Below are 18,988 nucleotides of genomic sequence, written 5' to 3'. Positions count from 1 at the left end.
TACCCTCCAAACATGTCGGACTGTGTACACTATCGCAGTGCATTGATCTGTAAAGCCGGACTAGACATCTGTCCAGCACGGGGAGCTGTGCAGACCACAGCAGTGCATTGATCTACAAACCCGGACTAGATATCTCTCCAGCACCGAATGCTGTGCAGATTACAGCAGTGCATTGATCTCCAAACCCCGGTCTAGATATCTGTCCAGGACGGGGAGCTGGGCAGACCACAGCAGTGCATTGATCTATAACCCCGGACTAGATATCTGTCCAGCACGGGGAGCTGTGCAGACAACAGCAGTGCATTGATCTACCAACCCCGAACTAGATATCTGTCCAGCACGGGGAGCTGTGCAGACCACAGCAGTGCATTGATCTACAGACCACGGATTAGATATCTGTGCAGCACCAAGTGCTGTGCAGAACACAGCAGTGCATTGATCTATAACACCGGACTAGATACCTGTCCAGTACGGGGAGCCATGCAGACCACAGCAGTGCATTGATCTATAAACCCCGGATTAGATATCTGTCCAGAACGGGGAGCTATGCAGACCACAGCAGTGCATTGATAGACAGACCCCAGATGAGATATCTGTCCAGCACAGAGAGCTGTGCAGACCACAGCAGTGCATTGATCTATAACCCCGGATTGTATAACTGTCCAGCACGGGGAGCCGTGCCGACCACAGCAGTGCATTGATCTATAACCCCGGACTAGATATCTGTCCATCACGGGGAGATGTGCAGACCACAGCAGTGAATTGATCTATAAACCCGGACGAGATATCTGTCCAGCACGGGGAGCTGTGCAGACCACAGCAGTGCATTGATCTACAACCCCGGATTTGATATCTGTCCAGCACGGGGAGCTGTGCAGACCACAGCAGTGCATTAATCTACAAACCCGGACTAGATATCTGTCGGGCACCGAGAGCTGTGCAGACCACAGCAGTGCATTGATCTACAAACCCGGACTAGATATCTCTCCAGCACCAAGTGCTGTGCAGACCGCAGCAGTGCATTGATCTATAACCCCGGACGAGATACCTGTCCAGTACGGGGAGCCGTGCAGACCACAGCAGTGCATTGATCTATAAACCCCGGATTAGATATCTGTCCAGAACGGGGAGCTTTGCAGACCACAGCAGTGCATTGATCGACAGACCCCAGATTAGATATCTGTCCAGCACCGAGAGCTGTGCAGACCACAGCAGTGCATTGATCTATAACCCAGGATTGTATAACTGTCCAGCACGGGGAGCCGTGCCGACCTCAGCAGTGCATTGATCTATAACCCCGGACTAGATATCTGTCCATCACGGGGAGATGTGAAGACCACAGCAGTGAATTGATCTATAAACGCGGACGAGATATCTGTTCAGCACGGGGAGCTGTGCAGACCACAGCAGTGCATTGATCTACAAACCCGGATTTGATATCTGTCCAGCACGGGGAGCTGTGCAGACCACAGCAGTGCATTAATCTACAAACCCGGACTAGATATCTGTCCGGCACCGAGAGCTGAGCAGATCACAGCAGTGCATTGATCTACAAACCCGGACTAGATATCTCTCCAGCACCGAGTACTGTGCAGATTACAGCAGTGCATTGATCTACAAACCCCGGTCTAGATATCTGTCCAGGACGGGGAGCTGTGCAGACCACAGCAGTGCATTGATCTATAACACCGGACTAGATATCTGTCCAGAACGGGGAGCTGTGCAGACAACAGCAGTGCATTGATCTACAAACCCCGGACTAGATATCTGTCCAGCACGGGGAGCTGTGCAGACCACAGCATTGCATTGATCTACAGACCCCGGATTAGATATCTGTCCAGCACCAAGTGCTGTGCAGACCGCAGCAGTGCATTGATCTATAACCCCGGACGAGATACCTGTCCAGTACGGGGAGCCGTGCAGACCACAGCAGTGCATTGATCTATAAACCCCGGATTAGATATCTGTCCAGAACGGGGAGCTTTGCAGACCACAGCAGTGCATTGATCGACAGACCCCAGATTAGATATCTGTCCAGCACCGAGAGCTGTGCAGACCACAGCAGTGCATTGATCTATAACCCAGGATTGTATAACTGTCCAGCACGGGGAGCCGTGCCGACCTCTGCAGTGCATTGATCTATAACCCCGGACTAGATATCTGTCCATCACGGGGAGATGTGAAGACCACAGCAGTGAATTGATCTATAAACCCGGACGAGATATCTGTTCAGCACGGGGAGCTGTGCAGACCACAGCAGTGCATTGATCTACAACCCCGGATTTGATATCTGTCCAGCACGGGGAGCTGTGCAGACCACAGCAGTGCATTAATCTACAAACCCGGACTAGATATCTGTCCGGCACCGAGAGCTGAGCAGATCACAGCAGTGCATTGATCTACAATCCGGACGAGATATCTCTCCAGCACCGAGAGCTGTGCAGACTACAGCAATGCATTGATCTACAAACCCGGATTTGATATCTGTCCAGCACGGGGAGCTGTGCAGACCACAGCACTGCATTAATCTACAAACCCGGACTAGATATCTGTCGGGCACCGAGAGCTGTGCAGACCACAGCAGTGCATTGATCTCTAACCGCGGATTAGATATCTGTCCAGCACTGCGGGCTGTGCAGCTCACAGCAGTGCATTGATCTATAATCCGGGATTAGATATCTGTCCAGCACGGGGAGCCGTGCAGACCACAGCAGTGCATTGATCTATGAACCCGGATTAGATATCTGTCCAGCACGGGGAACTGTGCAGACCACAACAGAACATTATCTATAAACCTCAACCACATCGTCTGATCAGCACAGCGACCTGTGCAGTGATCTCCCGTGAATTAATCTGCAAACCAGGAGCAGTTACCCTCCAAACATGCAGGACTGTGTACACCATAGCTGTGCATTGATCTGTAAAGCCGGACTAGATATCTGTCCATCACGGGGAGAAGTGCAGACCACAGCATTGAATTGATCTATAAACCCGGACGAGATATCTGTCCAGCACGGGGAGCTGTGCAGACCACAGCAGTGCATTGATCTACAAACCCGGACGAGATATCTCTCCAGCACCGAGTGCTGTGCAGATTACAGCATTGCATTGATCTACAAACCCCGGTCTAGATATCTGTCCAGGACGGGGAGCTGGGCAGACCACAGCAGTGCATTGATCTATAACCCCGGACTAGATATCTGTACAGCACGGGGAGCTGTGCAGACCACAGCAGTGCATTGATCTATAACCCCGGACTAGATATCTGTCCAGCACGGGGAGCTGTGCAGACCACAGCAGTGCATTGATCTACAACCCCGGATTTGATATCTGTCCAGCACGGGGAGCTGTGCAGACCACAGCAGTGCATTAATCTACAAACCCGGACTAGATATCTGTCCGGCACCGAGAGCTGTGCAGATCACAGCAGTGCATTGATCTACAACCCGGACGAGATTTCTCTCCAGCACCGAGAGCTGTGCAGACTACAGCAATGCATTGATCTACAAACCCGGATTTGATATCTGTCCAGCACGGGGAACTGTGCAGACCACAGCACTGCATTAATCTACAAACCCGGACTAGATATCTGTCCGGCACCGAGAGCTGTGCAGACCACAGCAGTGCATTGATCTATAACCCCGGATTAGATATCTGTCCAGCACAGCGGGCTGTGCAGCTCACAGCAGTGTATTGATCTATAATCCGGGATTAGATATCTGTCCAGCACGAAGAGCCGTGCAGACCACAGCAGTGCATTGATCTATAAACCCGGATTAGATATCTGTCCAGCAGGGGGAACTGTGCAGACCACAACAGAACATTACCTATAAACCTCAACCACATAGTCTGATCAGCACAGCGACCTGTGCAGTGATCTCCCGTGAATTAATCTGCAAACCAGGTGCAGATACCTTCCAAACATGTAGAACTGTGTACACCATAGCAGTGCATTGATCTGTAAAGCCGGACTAGATATCTGTCCATCACGGGGAGAAGTGCAGACCACAGCAGTGAATTGATCTATAAACCCGGACGAGATATCTGTCCAGCACGGGGAGCTGTGCAGACCACAGCAGTGCATTGATCTACAAACCCGGACTAGATATCTCTCCAGCACCGAGTGCTGTGCAGAATACAGCAGTGCATTGATCTACAAACCCCGGACTAGATATATGTCCAGCCCGGGGAGCTGTGCAGACAACAGCAGTGCATTGATCTTCCAACCCCGGACTAGATATCTGTCCAGCACGGGGAGCTGTGCAGACCACAGCAGTGCATTGATCTATAGACCCCGGATTATATATCTGTGCAGCACCAAGTGCTGTTCAGAACACAGCAGTGCATTGATCTATAACCCCGGACTAGATACCTGTCCAGTACGGGGAGCCGTGCAGACCACAGCAGTGCATTGATCTATAAACCCCGGATTAGATATCTGTCCAGAACGGGGAGCTATGCAGACCACAGCAGTGCATTGATCGACAGACCCCAGATGAGATATCTGTCCAGCACCGAGAGCTGTGCAGACCACAGCAGTGCATTGATCTATAACCCCGGATTGTATAACTGTCCAGCACGGGGAGCCGTGCCGACCACAGCAGTGCATTGATCTATAAGCCCGGACTAGATATCTATCCAGCACCGAGAGCTGTGCAGACCACAGCAGTGCATTGATCTATAACCCCGGATTGTATAACTGTCCAGCACGGGGAGTCGTGCCGACCACAGCAGTGCATTGATCCATAACCCCGGACTAGATATCTGTCCATCACGGGGAGAAGTGCAGAACGCAGCAGTGAATTGATCTATTAACCCGGACGAGATATCTGTCCAGCATGGGGAGCTGTGCATACCACAGCAGTGCATTGATCTACAAACCCGGATTTGATATCTGTCCAGCACGGGGAGCTGTGCGGACCACAACAGGGCATTATCTATAAAAGTCAACCACATAGTCTGACCAGCACAGCGACCTGTGCAGTGATCTCCCGTGAATTAATCTGTAAAACAGGAGCAGTTACACTCCAAGCAGTTAGGGCTGTGTACACCTCCCCAGTGCATTGATCTGCAACCCAGGAGCAGTTACTCTCCCAGCATGTAGAACTGTGTACACCACCTCAGTGCATTGATCTGTAACCCAGGAGCAGTTACCTTCCTAGCATGTAGGACTGAGTACACCACCCCAGTGCATTTATCTGTAACCCTGGAGCATTTACCCTGCCGGCATGTTGGCCTGTGTACACCACCTCAGTGCATTGATCTGTAACACAGGAGCAGTTACCCTCCCAGCATGTAGGACTGAGTACACCACCCCAGTGCATTGATCTGTAACCCAGGAGCAGTTACCCTCCCAGCATGTAGGACTATGTACACCACCCCAGTGCATTGATCTGTAACCCAGGAGCAGTTACCCTCCCAGCATGTCGGACTATGTACACCACCCCAGTGTATTGATCTGTAACCCAGGAGCAGTTACCCTCCCAGCATGTAGGACTGTGTACACCACCCCAGTGCATTGATCTGTAACCAGGAGCAGTTACCCTCCCAGCATGTAGGACTCTGTATACCACCCCAGTGCATTGATCTGTAACCCGGAGCAGTTACCCTCCCAGCATTAGGACTGTGTACACCACCCCAGTGCATTTATCTGTAACCCAGGAGCAGTTACCCTCCCAGCATGTAGGACTGTGTACACCACCCCAGTGCATTGATCTGTAACCAGGAGCAGTTACCCTCCCAGCATGTAGGACTCTGTACACCACTCCAGTGCATTGATCTGTAACCCGGAGCAGTTACCCTCCCAGCATTAGGACTGTGTACACCTCCCAGTGCATTTATCTGTAACCCAGGAGCAGTTACCCTCCCAGCATGTAGGACTGTGTACACCACCCCAGTGCATTGATCTGTAACCAGGGGCAGTTACCCTCCCAGCATGTAGGACTCTGTACACCACTCCAGTGCATTTATCTGTTACCCAGGAACAGTTACTCTCCCAGTTTGTTGGACTGTGTACACCACCCCAGTGCATTGATCTGTAACCCAGGAGCAGTTACCCTCCCAGCATGTAGAGCTGTGCATACCACCCAAGTGCATTGATCTGTAACCCAGGAGCAGCTACTCTCCCCGCATGTAGAGCTGTGTACACCAGCCCACTGCATTGATCTGTAACCCAGGAGCAGTTACCCTGCCAGCATGTAGGACTGTGTACATCACCCCAGTGCATTGATCTGTAACCTAGGAGCAGTTACCCTCCCAGCATATCGGACTGTGTACCCCTCCCCAGTGCATTGCTCAGTAACACTGTGTTAGATCACTCCCCAGTGAGGGGAACCTTGCAGTCCATGCTGGAAGTGACAGGATGTGCAGCTCACACCCATTTACAGCTCCATATCTCCCTTGTGCACTTACAAGGGGATGCTGTGGGTGTGAACATCACTGCCAGAGAGAGATAGCGGGGGAATCAGTTTAAACAATAACAAATGGGAGGGTTATGGGAAATAGACAGAGAGGGAGAGACTGAGAGACAGTGTTATGAAAGGATGTGTTCCCAGGTTTCAGAATGCAGAAATGAAAACATTTCAACAGCATCCTGTAACTTAAGCCAGTGTTTCCAGGAATGGTAGGTGAACATGATATTGGTGTGTGGTCAGATGATGCACAGTTTTGGATGAGTATTTGTTCTGCAGCTTTGTATCTGGGTGTAGGGTCAGCAGAGTCTTTGACCCATTGAGCTAAATCGAACAATAATTTGTCTCAGTGCCATTTCCATTGACTGTGAGAGAGGGATCATCTACACAAGGCCGAGCTCGTTTCCTGGTGCTATCTTATTGAACTCACCTCATTAACTACCCACCCTACCCCAAGGTGTAACACACATTCAATACCAGCCCGATTCTCCCACCCATCATGACTGGAGGTACTCACCATCGCCCGGATACCCCTGGGTATTCCATGATCCATGACACTGGCGCCATCTTTAAAAGTCCAATGGGCACACGGTTGAGCTTTCTCTGATAGGAGCTGCCCTGCACAGTTTACCCCGAGTATGGCAGATCAGGGGTAATTACACCACGGTTTGTCGACAGGGGCACGGAGGGCCTGGTGAATGGGCTAGTACAGAGGGGGACCATTCTCTTCCCTGAGGGGCGACACCACCAGACCCACCGAGCATGGTCTGAGCTCACCACCCAGCTCAGTGCAGTATCTGCGGTCTGAAGAAATGTCCAGCAAAACAGGACAAGCATCAATAACCTTCCCCGCTCTGTCAGGATAAGGGTCACCGTATTCTCTCTGCTCCCTCACACTCACTGTATATCTGTTATTGCACTGACACCCAACCAAGGCTCATGCTCCACCACTCTCACTGCTGCATGCGGCATCTTCTCTCTCTCTCTCTCTCTTCACTTTACCACCCCCCCCCCCCACATTAGTAACACTGCATGGATACAACACTGTGGACTGACTCCCTCCAGACACCTCACCATGACCCCCTCTCCACCTACACCAGCACTAACAGCAGCGCCACCCACTCCCACCGTCACTCTCTCCCTCACTTTCTCCCATTCCAGGAGAAACAGCCTGGAATAGGACAGAAAAGGTCAAGCCGGGTGGTGGAGTGCCCGATATCCGTTCCCGCACCCCTCCCCCCGCCATGTGGGGAGGACCCTGGTGGGAGCCGGAGAAGACGGGAAAGCCTCGTGTGGAGATTCTGAAACATCCACGTCCCACCGACCGAGTAGGAGCAATGTTCAGTGAAGGGCAATTCTCACTTTAATCCCACTGGCAGCTCCGTTTCATCCCCGGCACAACTTAGAAGCCATGGCCCTGATGACATCTCCCTTTTGTGTCGAGCTGGTACAAATGGAATCCCCACGGTCTCGGTGGGCAGGAGGGTGGGCTCACAACACATCGTCACCACCACCTCCCAGGAAGGGAGCATGGAGACTCCCTCCTACACCTCCTCCTGTAAACAGCTCAGAGACTGAAACTAATCTGTGATAGTAAATGTTATCCCCACCTGTCCTGATATCTTCAACAATGTTTATCGTTAATTTCGATGGCACAGCACGTACCCTCAATTTCCTACAGTTGAGACAAACATCTTGCATTTGTTTAATAATACAAAGTGTTGTTTGCAATTCAGTAATGGTAACCTGATTATAATAAATCCACACCAAGCTGAAAGTGGGCACTAAAATATGACCCAAAATCTGGGTATGGTAGTGTGGTGGGTAGTGTCCCTGTCTCTGAGCCAGAACTCTGGATTTGATTCCAATTCCTGAACTTGTGCTATAGTGTACCTAGCTCTCGACTAGAAGGCCTGGATTCAAGTCCTGCCTGTTGCAGAGGTATATCCCAGCATGTCAGGACAGACTGATGAACAAACACACAGGAGAATAATGTTACAGCTTTATGGGTATTGCTGAGTGATGCTAGTATCCCTACCTCCGGGCACAAAGGTCCAGGCGTAAAGCCCACAGAAGTGTCTCAGGAAACATCTGAACAAACTGATTAAAATGGATTTAGAATTGTGACTTGTTGGAGAAGGAAGAGGTGTCAATATTGCATTTCAGAATTTAGGCCCAGGATGACTGAAAGTCCAGCCATTCGTGTTGATTGGGGTCACATTTTGCAGCAGGAAAGGTTTATAAAATCAAAATGGCCATGGATAGGGTGAGTAGTCAGGGTTTTTTTCCCTAGGTTAGGGGCGTCCACAACTAGAGGGCATTGGTGGAAAGTGAGAGGGGCAAGATTTTGAGGAGGTCTAAAGGGCACCATTTCACACAGAGGGTGGTGTGTGTATGGAATGAGCTGCCATAGGAAGTGGTGGAGGCTGGTTCATATACAGCATCTGGGTACTGAGAGACCTGGCGAGCTTTTCCAGCAATTTCTGTATTTCTTTAAAAAATGCATTCAGTTTAACACAGGCATTCTGAATAAATTGAACATTTTTATTTTTTAATGACGCAGGGACATATAAACATATCTTCAAATTGACCGAGATAATTTTCTGTGAAGGGTATGGCTCTGTGTATGACATCAGCAATGATGCACCTACATGGAACAGGGAATGTGATGGAGACATAGTTTGGACAATGTACAAGGAGACCTCACATGGTCCAGTTTGGGAGAAGATGACATTACTGTGTGATTCACTCAGAGAGGGAGAAAATGTAATCTGCCTGAGAAGGAATGGCCTATTGCACTCTCTCTCCTTCATTGTTCCTCATCACAGCAATGTGTGCGAGCTTAAAAAAAAACTCTACAGTCATCGTTACCCTTCTTATTTTTATGGAATCCCTGCAGTGTGGAAACAGGCCCTTCGACCCAACAAGTCCATACCAACCTTCCCAACCCATTTCCCTATATTTACCCCTGACTATTGCACATAACCTAGAAATCCTTGAATACTACAGACAATTTAGCATGACCAATCCACCGAACCTACACAGTTTGTGGTAGGAAACTGGATCACCCATTAGAAGCTCACACAGACAAGGGGAAAATGTGCAAACTCCACACAGACAGTCACCCAAGGCTGGAATCGACCCTAAGTCCCTGGTGCTGTGAGGCAGCAGTGCTAACCACCGTGCTACCCTTTGGGTGATCCCTAACCAGAATTCACTGGAATCTACTCACTGCCTAAAGCAAAGGGAATTCAGCCAAATCCAAACTCTCCCAGGATGAAATCCCATTGCTAGCAGCTGTGTGAGTACAATATTTCAGAAGCAGAACAACGTTTTGGACAATCTCGCATTTTTTCCTTTGTCATGAGTTCCAATAATATTTGGACCAAGTTCTTTCAAGTAAAATTGCAGAGGTTTTGTGTGTGTGTGTGTGTCAGCATTTTTAGAAAGGGAAATATTGATTATATAATTGCAATACCCAAACAGTTTGCCATTCATCTTTCCATCATAGTTTGAGTAACATTGCTCTGGATCATAAACGTGTTGTTTTAGCAGATTAAAGAAACTACCCTGACCTGTTCCTAAAACTTACCCTGACCCAGTCTGAGACCAATATGATCGGCCATATCACCAACCTGGTCACATTTAACATTTGTTGTGAGCAGTGGAGGAGTGGGACTAGAAAAGCAAACAGTGATCCAAAAAGCCGGGTAACTATAGACCGGTGAGCCTGATGTCAGTGGTGGGTAAGTTGTTGGAGGAGATCCTGAGGGATAGCATTTACATACATTTGGGAAGGCAAGGGCTGATCGTGGTAGACAACGTGTCTTTCTGCATGGGAAATCACGTCTCATTAATTTGCTTGAGTTTTTTGAAGAGGTGACAAAGAAGATTGATGAAGACTTTGTCTATATGGACTTCAGCAAGGTGTTCTTTTAAAGAACAAAGAGCAAAGAAAATTCACAGCCCAGGAACAGGCCCTTCACCCTCCAAGCCTGAACCGATCCAAATACTATCTAAATCTGTCTTTCAATTCCTAAGCATCTGTCTTCCTCTGCTCTCCACCTACTCATGCATCTGTCCAGAAGCATCTTAAATGAATCGACCATGCCTGCCTCTACCACCTCTGCTAGCAACGCGTTCCAAATGCCCACCACCCTCTTTGAAGTGCTTACCGCGTGTATCCCCCTGAAACTTTCCACCTCTCACTTTGAAAGCACGACCTCTCGTTATTGAATCTTTCAACCTGTGAAAAAAGCCCCTCTCTATCCACCCTGTCTATACCCTTCATGATTTTGCAAACCATATTCAGGTCCCCCCTCAATCTCCTTTTTTTCTAGTGAAAATAAACCTAACCTACTCAGCCTGTCTTCATAGCTTGTATTTCATTCTGATTGGTAGACAGATTAGTAAGTTTCAGTCACATGGGATACAGAAGAAGCTACTCACAAATGGCTTGAAGGAAGAGGGGTATTTTTCAGACTGGAGGTTTGTGAGCAGCAGTGTGCTGCAAGAATCAGTACTGAGTTCACTGCATTTTATCATTTATGTGAAGGATTTAGATGTGAATATTGGGGCCATAGTTAGTATGTATACAGATGACATCAGAAAGGTGGTGTAGTAGATTATCGCAGAGTACAACGAGACCACAATTAGATGGGACAAAGAGGCAAGGAGTGACAGATAAAGTTTAATTTAGATAAATATGAAACTTTGCATTTTGGGAAGGCAAATCGGGGCAGACATTATATACTTCATGGTCAGGTCCTGGGGCATGTTGTGAAACAAAGGGACATAGGGCTGCAGGTGCATTGTTCCTTGAAAGTGGAGTCGCAGGTAGGCAGAGTGGTGCAGAACACATTTGGCACATTTGCCTTAATCAGTCAGAGCATTGAGTATAGGGGTTGTGGTCGCATGTTGCATCTGTACAGGATGTTGGTGAGGCCACTTTAAGAATACTGCGTACAACTCGGTTTTCTGCAGAAACGACTTACACGGATATTCCAGGTCTGGAAGTTTGAGTTTTAGGGAGAGGTTGATTAGGTTGAGGTATTTCTCCCTGGAGTGTCAGAGGCTGAAGGGTGACATTATAGAGATTTATAAAACCATCAGGGGCATGGATATTCTGAACAGCTACGTTCTGCTCCCCAGGATCGGGGAGTCCAGAACAAGACAGCATAGGTTGGAGGCGAGGGGGATTGATTCAGAAGGGACCTGAAGATAAATGTTTCACACAGAGAGTGGTATGTGTACAGAAAGTGCTGTCAGAGGAAGTGGTGAAGGCGGTTACAATCGCACATTTAAAAAGTATCTGAAAGAGGAGGTATATTTACCAAATGCTGGCAAATGGAACTGGATCAAATTTGATATCTGATCGGAGTGAACAGGTTGGACTAACGGGTCTGCTTTCGTTCTGCATGACTCTCTGGTTCTATAAGAGGAATGATGAAAAATTCTGGAATGTCCTTTCAAGTAGTACTTCTCTTCTCTGGAAGTTTATCGTGCCTCTATGTTTACATTGATTGAAAGCTGCATTAGTTAAATATTTGACAAAGAAGTGAGTCACGGATAATGGGATACAGACAGGAAAGTGGGGCTGAGACCACAACCTGATCAGCCACAATCTTACTGCCTGATGGAGAAGGCTCAAAGTATCTAATGACCCACTCCTACTCCTCAGTCCCGTGTTCCTGTGTTCCATTCAGCCCCTCATACCTGCTAGACAGGAACAGTTGGAGGCCACTTACTCCTATAAACTGGTGCACAGAAACAGAGGAGACCATTCAGTCCCTCAAGACTGTCACACAGGCTTGGAGGTGATTTGGGAAATGTAATTGGAAAATCCAGGCTGGGTATGAAAGAGGCCCCTCATCTCTCTTCAGAAAGCTTCCCCTATCTGCAGCTTGTGCTCCATTTGTTGGTCATGTTGTAGACCCAGATTCACTGTGAATACAGCCCACATACCTCACCCAGAGATGGCTCACAAAATCATCTGGTCTCCCTGACTGCAATATGCAATGCCAGAACATTCATAAAAATAACACCCACTTATTTTCCAATAACAGCATGTGAGAACATCAGAAACAGGGGCATCTGGTTCACTCCCCAAACCTGCTTTGCCCTTCAGTAAGATCATGGCTGATCTGCTCCCGGCCTCAAATCCTCTTTCAAACCCAATTCTTCATAGCCCTCAACTCTCTGACAGGTCAATATCCATCTATTTCATCCTCAAATACTTTCAGTCATCTCGCTCCCCGAACACTCTTGAGAAGAGAAATCCTGACATTCAATACCACCTGTTTGGAGAATACACGTGCTGCTCCTATATCATGGCTTATTGATGCGAACAAAAGTGGTTGAGACAGGGTTTCAGATAAAAATGACAGGCCCAGATATCAAGGTAATGGTTGACTTCTGTTGACATCAAGGAGCTGGACTTAATGGGAATCAGACTAAACTGTCCAGTGTTTGGTATCAAACATAGCACAAAGGAAGATGTTCATCACCTCAGTCCTGGGTCACCTCTGTGGGAGATCCTCAGGGTAGCTTCCTCTTCACAAACATCTTGAGCTGCTTCATCAATGTCTCCCCACTCTCACCTCCCCACCATAAGATCAGAAGTGGGGATGGTCACCGAAGATTCCACAATGTTCAGAACATTTTGTCCCCCGTCAGCTCCTGAACTGGTCTGTGTCCATGTGCAGCAAGACCCGGGCTCCATTCAGGCTTGTGCTGTTAAAGTATCAAAAACATTCATGTGACAGCACTGCCTGACACTGCGCATTGCCACAGTGAAATAAGAGTTCATTCAGCACCTAACGCTGGTTTCACAGGAATATGAGGAAGCCATTCAGCCCATTGACACTATTGGAGATGAACAGGGACAGCCCATTCAGTGCCTCCAGCCTATTACTCAGGAAGAGAAGGAGTCTAGTGTGATGGACCACACCAGAGCCCCTCGCAAATATTTGAAGGCGGTAGCCGAGATTCTAATGTTTTCTTATTTTAAAGGAAATGTAGTGTCTGTTGCAGATGCAATGTGACTGGTAAAACTACTCGGTGTGAAGTAAACACCATTTATTTAAACATGAAAGATGAAATTAAACCAAAGAAAGAGTAATTTAGAATAACGTAATTCTATTGGGTAACTTAACAGAATAATAGATCTAGGAGACGACAAGCAACATGAATTCGACTGGGACAACACTACCATTATAGGGCAAGCCAAACAAAGAACAGTCAGGGAATTCCTAGAAGCATGGCACTCACCCACAAACTCCATCAACAAACATATCGACCTGGACCCAATATGCCGGCCACTACAGCGGACAGCTGAAACTGACAACCGGAAGCGCAGGGACAGGCCACTATAAATGCCGGAGGAAACACCACAGAAGCGCTTCACAGGAGGCTCCCAGGCACTGAGGATGTCACCGAGACAGGGGACGAAACGTTTGCAACAAAAACTTCCAGCTCGGCGAACAGAACCACAACAACGAGCATCCGAGCTACAAATCTTCGCACAAACTTTGAATAAATGCTATTCTTACGCTACCCTTTGCTTTTTCAACTTGTGTATTAACCTGTCCCGTCACATTGAGGGATGTGTGGAGAAGCTCCCTCTGAGCTCCCTAGTGCGCTGCCATTCACTGAGTATTCCTTTGTCTGCTTCCTTTTTCCAAAGTGCATCACCTCATATTTATCAGGGTTGCATTCTATCTGCTACTGATCTGTCCATCTGCATCTTCCTGGAACATCAGACCTTCCTCCACACTGACAACCACCCGGTCAATCGTTGTATCAAACACAAAATTAGTTATCACACTCTCCCCACCCCTCGTCCATATTCACAGATACACCATTTATGGATATGACAAATAATAAGGTTATAGATCACACAACACCAGGTTATAGCCCAACAGGTTTATTCTGAGGCACTAGCTTTCGAAGCGCTGCTTCTTCACCAGGTAGTTGTGCGCTTTGAAAGCTCGTGCCTCGGAATAAACCTGGTATTGTGTGATGTTTAACTTTGTCCACTCCAGTCCAACACTGGCATTTCCGAATCACAAATGATAAGGGACACAACATTGATCCCTATGGTGCACCATTAGACACCGGCCTCCAGTCACACCAACAGGCTTGTACCACCACCCTCTTACTCCCACCACTGAAGTTGATTTAGATGCAACTTGGCAAGTCACTAATGACTCCTACCTATTCAATGGTTATTCTGTTCCACTTGGCACACTTGTTAAATGCCTAGGGATTCTCCCTAACCTTGCCGTGCCAGTAGATTTCCATGCCGCTGTATTAGTCAGTCCTCTCCGATTGAAGAATTTCTTCCTTATTGCAGTCTTAAATGGCCTGTCCCTTATCCTGCCATTTTTGTGCCTTAAATGTCGAGTAGACAGCTAGAAAAACATCCTGTTTATTTCCACCTTGTCATATGTTTCGTAAATTTTCAAAATTTCACTGCGATCACCTCTCATTCTTTGAAAACGAAGAGTACACAGAGCATCAGACAATCTCGCCATCTGAGGGACGAACCTGGAGAATGTCCATTGCACTTCCTCTGTGGTCAGTATATTCTTTCTCAGATTAGGTCACCAAAACTGTACACAATATTCCAGGTACAGGTTCATCAACCCTGTACACAATACTCCAGGTACAGTCTCACCAACCCTGTACACAATAATCTAGGTACAGTCTCACCAAGCCTGTACACAATACTCCAGGTACAGTCTCACCAATACACTATGAAACTAGTTCAACATTTTGTTGCATCGATATTCTGACTGCTTTAATTGAAGGTGAACCCACCTTCAACTTTCCACTTACATAATTCCGAAGCTATTAAGTATGATTTCCTTTCAAAAATGTTTACTGATTCTCTCCAATGTTGCTGTTAATTTCTAAATATCAAATATCGCATTCTGTCTCATAGATTCCAAAAGAGTCTCTACAGATGTCAAGTTAATTGGTCTGCATTTCTTCACACTATCACTTTTTCCCTTTCTAGATGTCTGGATCCATTCCATTCATCTACCTACCATGCTTGGATCACGTTTATTACCTTCCATTTATTTACAATGGCTTTCCAGCCTCTTTGGAATGTACAGGAAATTAGAACACAGTCATCGACAGTGCAATTAATATTTCTATTGCTGATTTATTTCTGACATTTTGATAGGAAGTACATCTGTTTTGTCAGACTTAGCAATACCCAATCCAGCTCCTTGTTCAAGTACGACCTTGTTACTGATATGAATTGACTTTATGCCTTTAGCTCCTGAAGGCCGATATGATCACTTGGTATTTCTGGGTGATTTTCTGGCTCTTCCCCCATGAAGACAGATGCAATGTAACTGGTTATTTTTCGACCATTTCCCTGTTCTCCATAATAATATCTCATCTCGCGATTATAAATTCCACATTTGACCTTACTTTTATTTTGTTTCCTTTGAAATATAGATCGTAGATTGATGCAGTCTTTGAATTCCTGTTTGTTAGCAGGCATGTTTGCTTTTTGATTTCCTTATCAGTTTCATGTCCCTCCTTTTCTGGATTGTAAATTTCTGACATTTCCCAGGTTTCCACAATGTCTGGACTTCCTCTGAAGTCACTTCTTATGATTAATATAATCTTTAATTTGTTATGTTAACTCATTAAGTCACTTTCTCACTCTTGGGTGTTTGTACCTTAAAGAAATTGACTTTTGTTTCAGATTTTGCAGTATTTCTATAAACCAGATATATCCAAGAACTTTGTAAGAGGATAGAGAAGGAATTGTGGGGGCCTGGCAGATATGTTTACATCATCGCAGGCCATGGGTGAGGTCCCAAATGACTGGAGGACAGGGAATGCTGTGCCCTTATTCATGAAGGGCTACAAAGAAAAACCTGGGAACTATAGACCAGTAAACAGGACATCTGTGGTGGGCAAGGTACTTGAGAAGATTCGGAGAGATAAGATAAACAAATATTTGGAAAGGCAGGATGTGATTAGAAGCAGTCAGCACGGCTTTGTGGGAGATCATGGCTAACAAATTTATTAGCGTTCTTTGATGAAGTGGCCAGTAATGTTGACGAAGGCAGGGTGGTACACGTAGTCCAATTGATTTTAGTAAGGCCTTCAATAAGGGTTCACGTGGTACGCTGCTCTGGAAGGCTAGATTGCATGGAATGGAGTGGGAACATAGCAAATTAGACTCAAAATTGTCTTGATGGTAGGGAGCAGAAAGTAATAGTGGAAAGGGTTCTTGTCAGACTGGAGGCCTGTCAGTAGTGGTGTGACCCAGCAGTCGGTGCTGGGACCATTACTGCTTGTTATATGTATAATGATTTAGTTTAGAATGTACAAGGCATGATTAGTAAGATTATAGATGACACGAAATAATGTGGTCTCGTGGATAGTGAGGAAGGTTATCAGAAATTGCAGCAGGACCTTGATCAGTTGGGAATTGCGCCAACAAACGGCAAATTGAATTGAATATGTATAAATGTGAGATCTTGCATTTTGAAAAGTCAATTCAAGGTCGGAGTTTCATGGTGAATGGTTGGGCCTTAAGGGTTGTAGTGGAACAGACTGTCCCTGGAATTCAGGTGCACGGTTTGCTGAAAGTTGATTCAGAGATAGATAGAGCAGTGAAGAAGGCTTTTGGCACACTGACCTTCATCAGTCTGGGCATTGAATATCAAAGTTGGGGAGTTATATTTTGGTTATACAGGATATTGGTGAGGGCGTACTTGTAGTGTTATGTTTAGTTTTGTTCACTTTGCTCTAGGAAGGATGTTATTAAACTGGAAAGAGTGCACAAGAAATTTACACAAATGTTGCCAAGGACTTTATGGATTGGAGTTTAAGTAGAGGTTGGACAAGCTAGAAATTTTTAACTTTAAGGTTTATGAGATGGATGGGGGTCTGATAGAGTGTATAAGATCATGGGCGGCATGAACAGACAGAATGCACTCGGTCTTTTTTCCCCAGGGTTGTGCAATCCCGGACTAGAGGGCGTCAGCTTAAGGTCAAAGGAGAAAGAATAAAAGGGAACCTGAGGAGCATTTTTTTTACACACAGGGTAGTACGCATATGGAATGAGCTGCCAGTGAAAGTGGTTGAGGTGCGTACATTAACAACATTTAACAGGCATTTGGACAAATACTTGGTTAGGAAAGGATTGGAAGGATACCGGACAATATCATGGAAATGGGATTAGTGTGAATAAACATTTTGTTCGGAATGGACAACTTTGGGCAAAAGGGAATACTTTTATGCTATAGGACTCTATGACTCAAACAACCATTGCTTGTCTCTCACTGAATGTTAGATTTTACCTTTCCAATTCACTGGAACTAACTTGAACCTCTAGCCTCCAGGCTTCTTCGATGTTTGACTATAATGTTCAAAATTTCTATATTGCGTCACAATTCCTCAAAGCTGCTTCAGTGCACGGTTAGTAATTAGTTCTCCTGACCACACAACATCAAATCCGAAATAACCTGCTCTATAGTTTGGTTCACAACATACTCTCCAACTACCTGATATACACTTATGGAATTTATTTTTCACAACATGAGAAGTCACTTAGTTAACGCAGTTTCGATGCAACTTGACACCATCCAGTATTACTGCAGCACCCACGATTATTTGTTACTCATTTACAGGATGAAGGTGTCCCATTTATAACCAGCATTTATTGCCCATGGCAGAGGGCAGTTAAGAGTCAACAGCGTTGCCTTGGGTCTGGAGTCACATGAAGGCCAGACTAGGGAAGGACAGCAGTTTCCTTCCCTAAAGGACATTAGTGAACCAGATCAGTTTTTCCAACAATCGACAATGGATTCCTGATCATCATAAACCCTTGATTCCAGATACTTATTGAATTCACATTCCACCATCTGCCATGGCAGGATTCAAACTCGGGTACTCAGAACATTACCTGGGTCTCTGGGCTAAGATACCAACGATAATATCACTATGTCATTGCTTCGCCTTGCACATACTTGCATATCCAATTTCCAGAGCATATGATGCAAAGTATTTGCGCAACAGTTTTGGTCTCGATATATAACACACTACTGTTTACTTTGCCTTGATATTTGTAAGATCCACCCAAACTGATTCTGTGGAATCTGAGGGACAGAGTCTGAGAAGTTATTTGTGATAGACTTGGACAAGACGTTTGGGGAGGCTCACCTCGATACTTAGATGTTCTGAAGAATTGGTCAGCAATACAGGACAAGCAATAATATCCTCCCCGCTCTGCCAGGATAAGAGTCATCATATTCTCTCTGCTCCCTCACACTCACTGTATATCTGCAATAGCACCTACCCTCGAACAAGGCTCACACTCTATCTCCAAATAAGGCTCAGGCACGACCACTCTCACTATTGCATTCAGCACCTTCCCTCCCCCACTTTTTCTGTCACTGACACAATGGCCCCGCACACTAATAACACTGCATGGATACAACACTGTGGTCAGACTCCCTCCGGACACCTCACCCTTACCCTCCAGCACTAAGAGCAGGGACACCCACTCCCACCCTCATTGCTTCCATCCTCTTCTCCCATTCCCG

Source organism: Chiloscyllium plagiosum, unplaced genomic scaffold (assembly GCF_037043375.1).
Source record: "Chiloscyllium plagiosum isolate Xiang-an unplaced genomic scaffold, Cpla_swu_hap1 HiC_scaffold_50, whole genome shotgun sequence".
In the NCBI taxonomy this organism is placed as follows: domain Eukaryota; kingdom Metazoa; phylum Chordata; class Chondrichthyes; order Orectolobiformes; family Hemiscylliidae; genus Chiloscyllium; species Chiloscyllium plagiosum.
Note: the sequence above shows the minus strand (reverse complement) of the source record.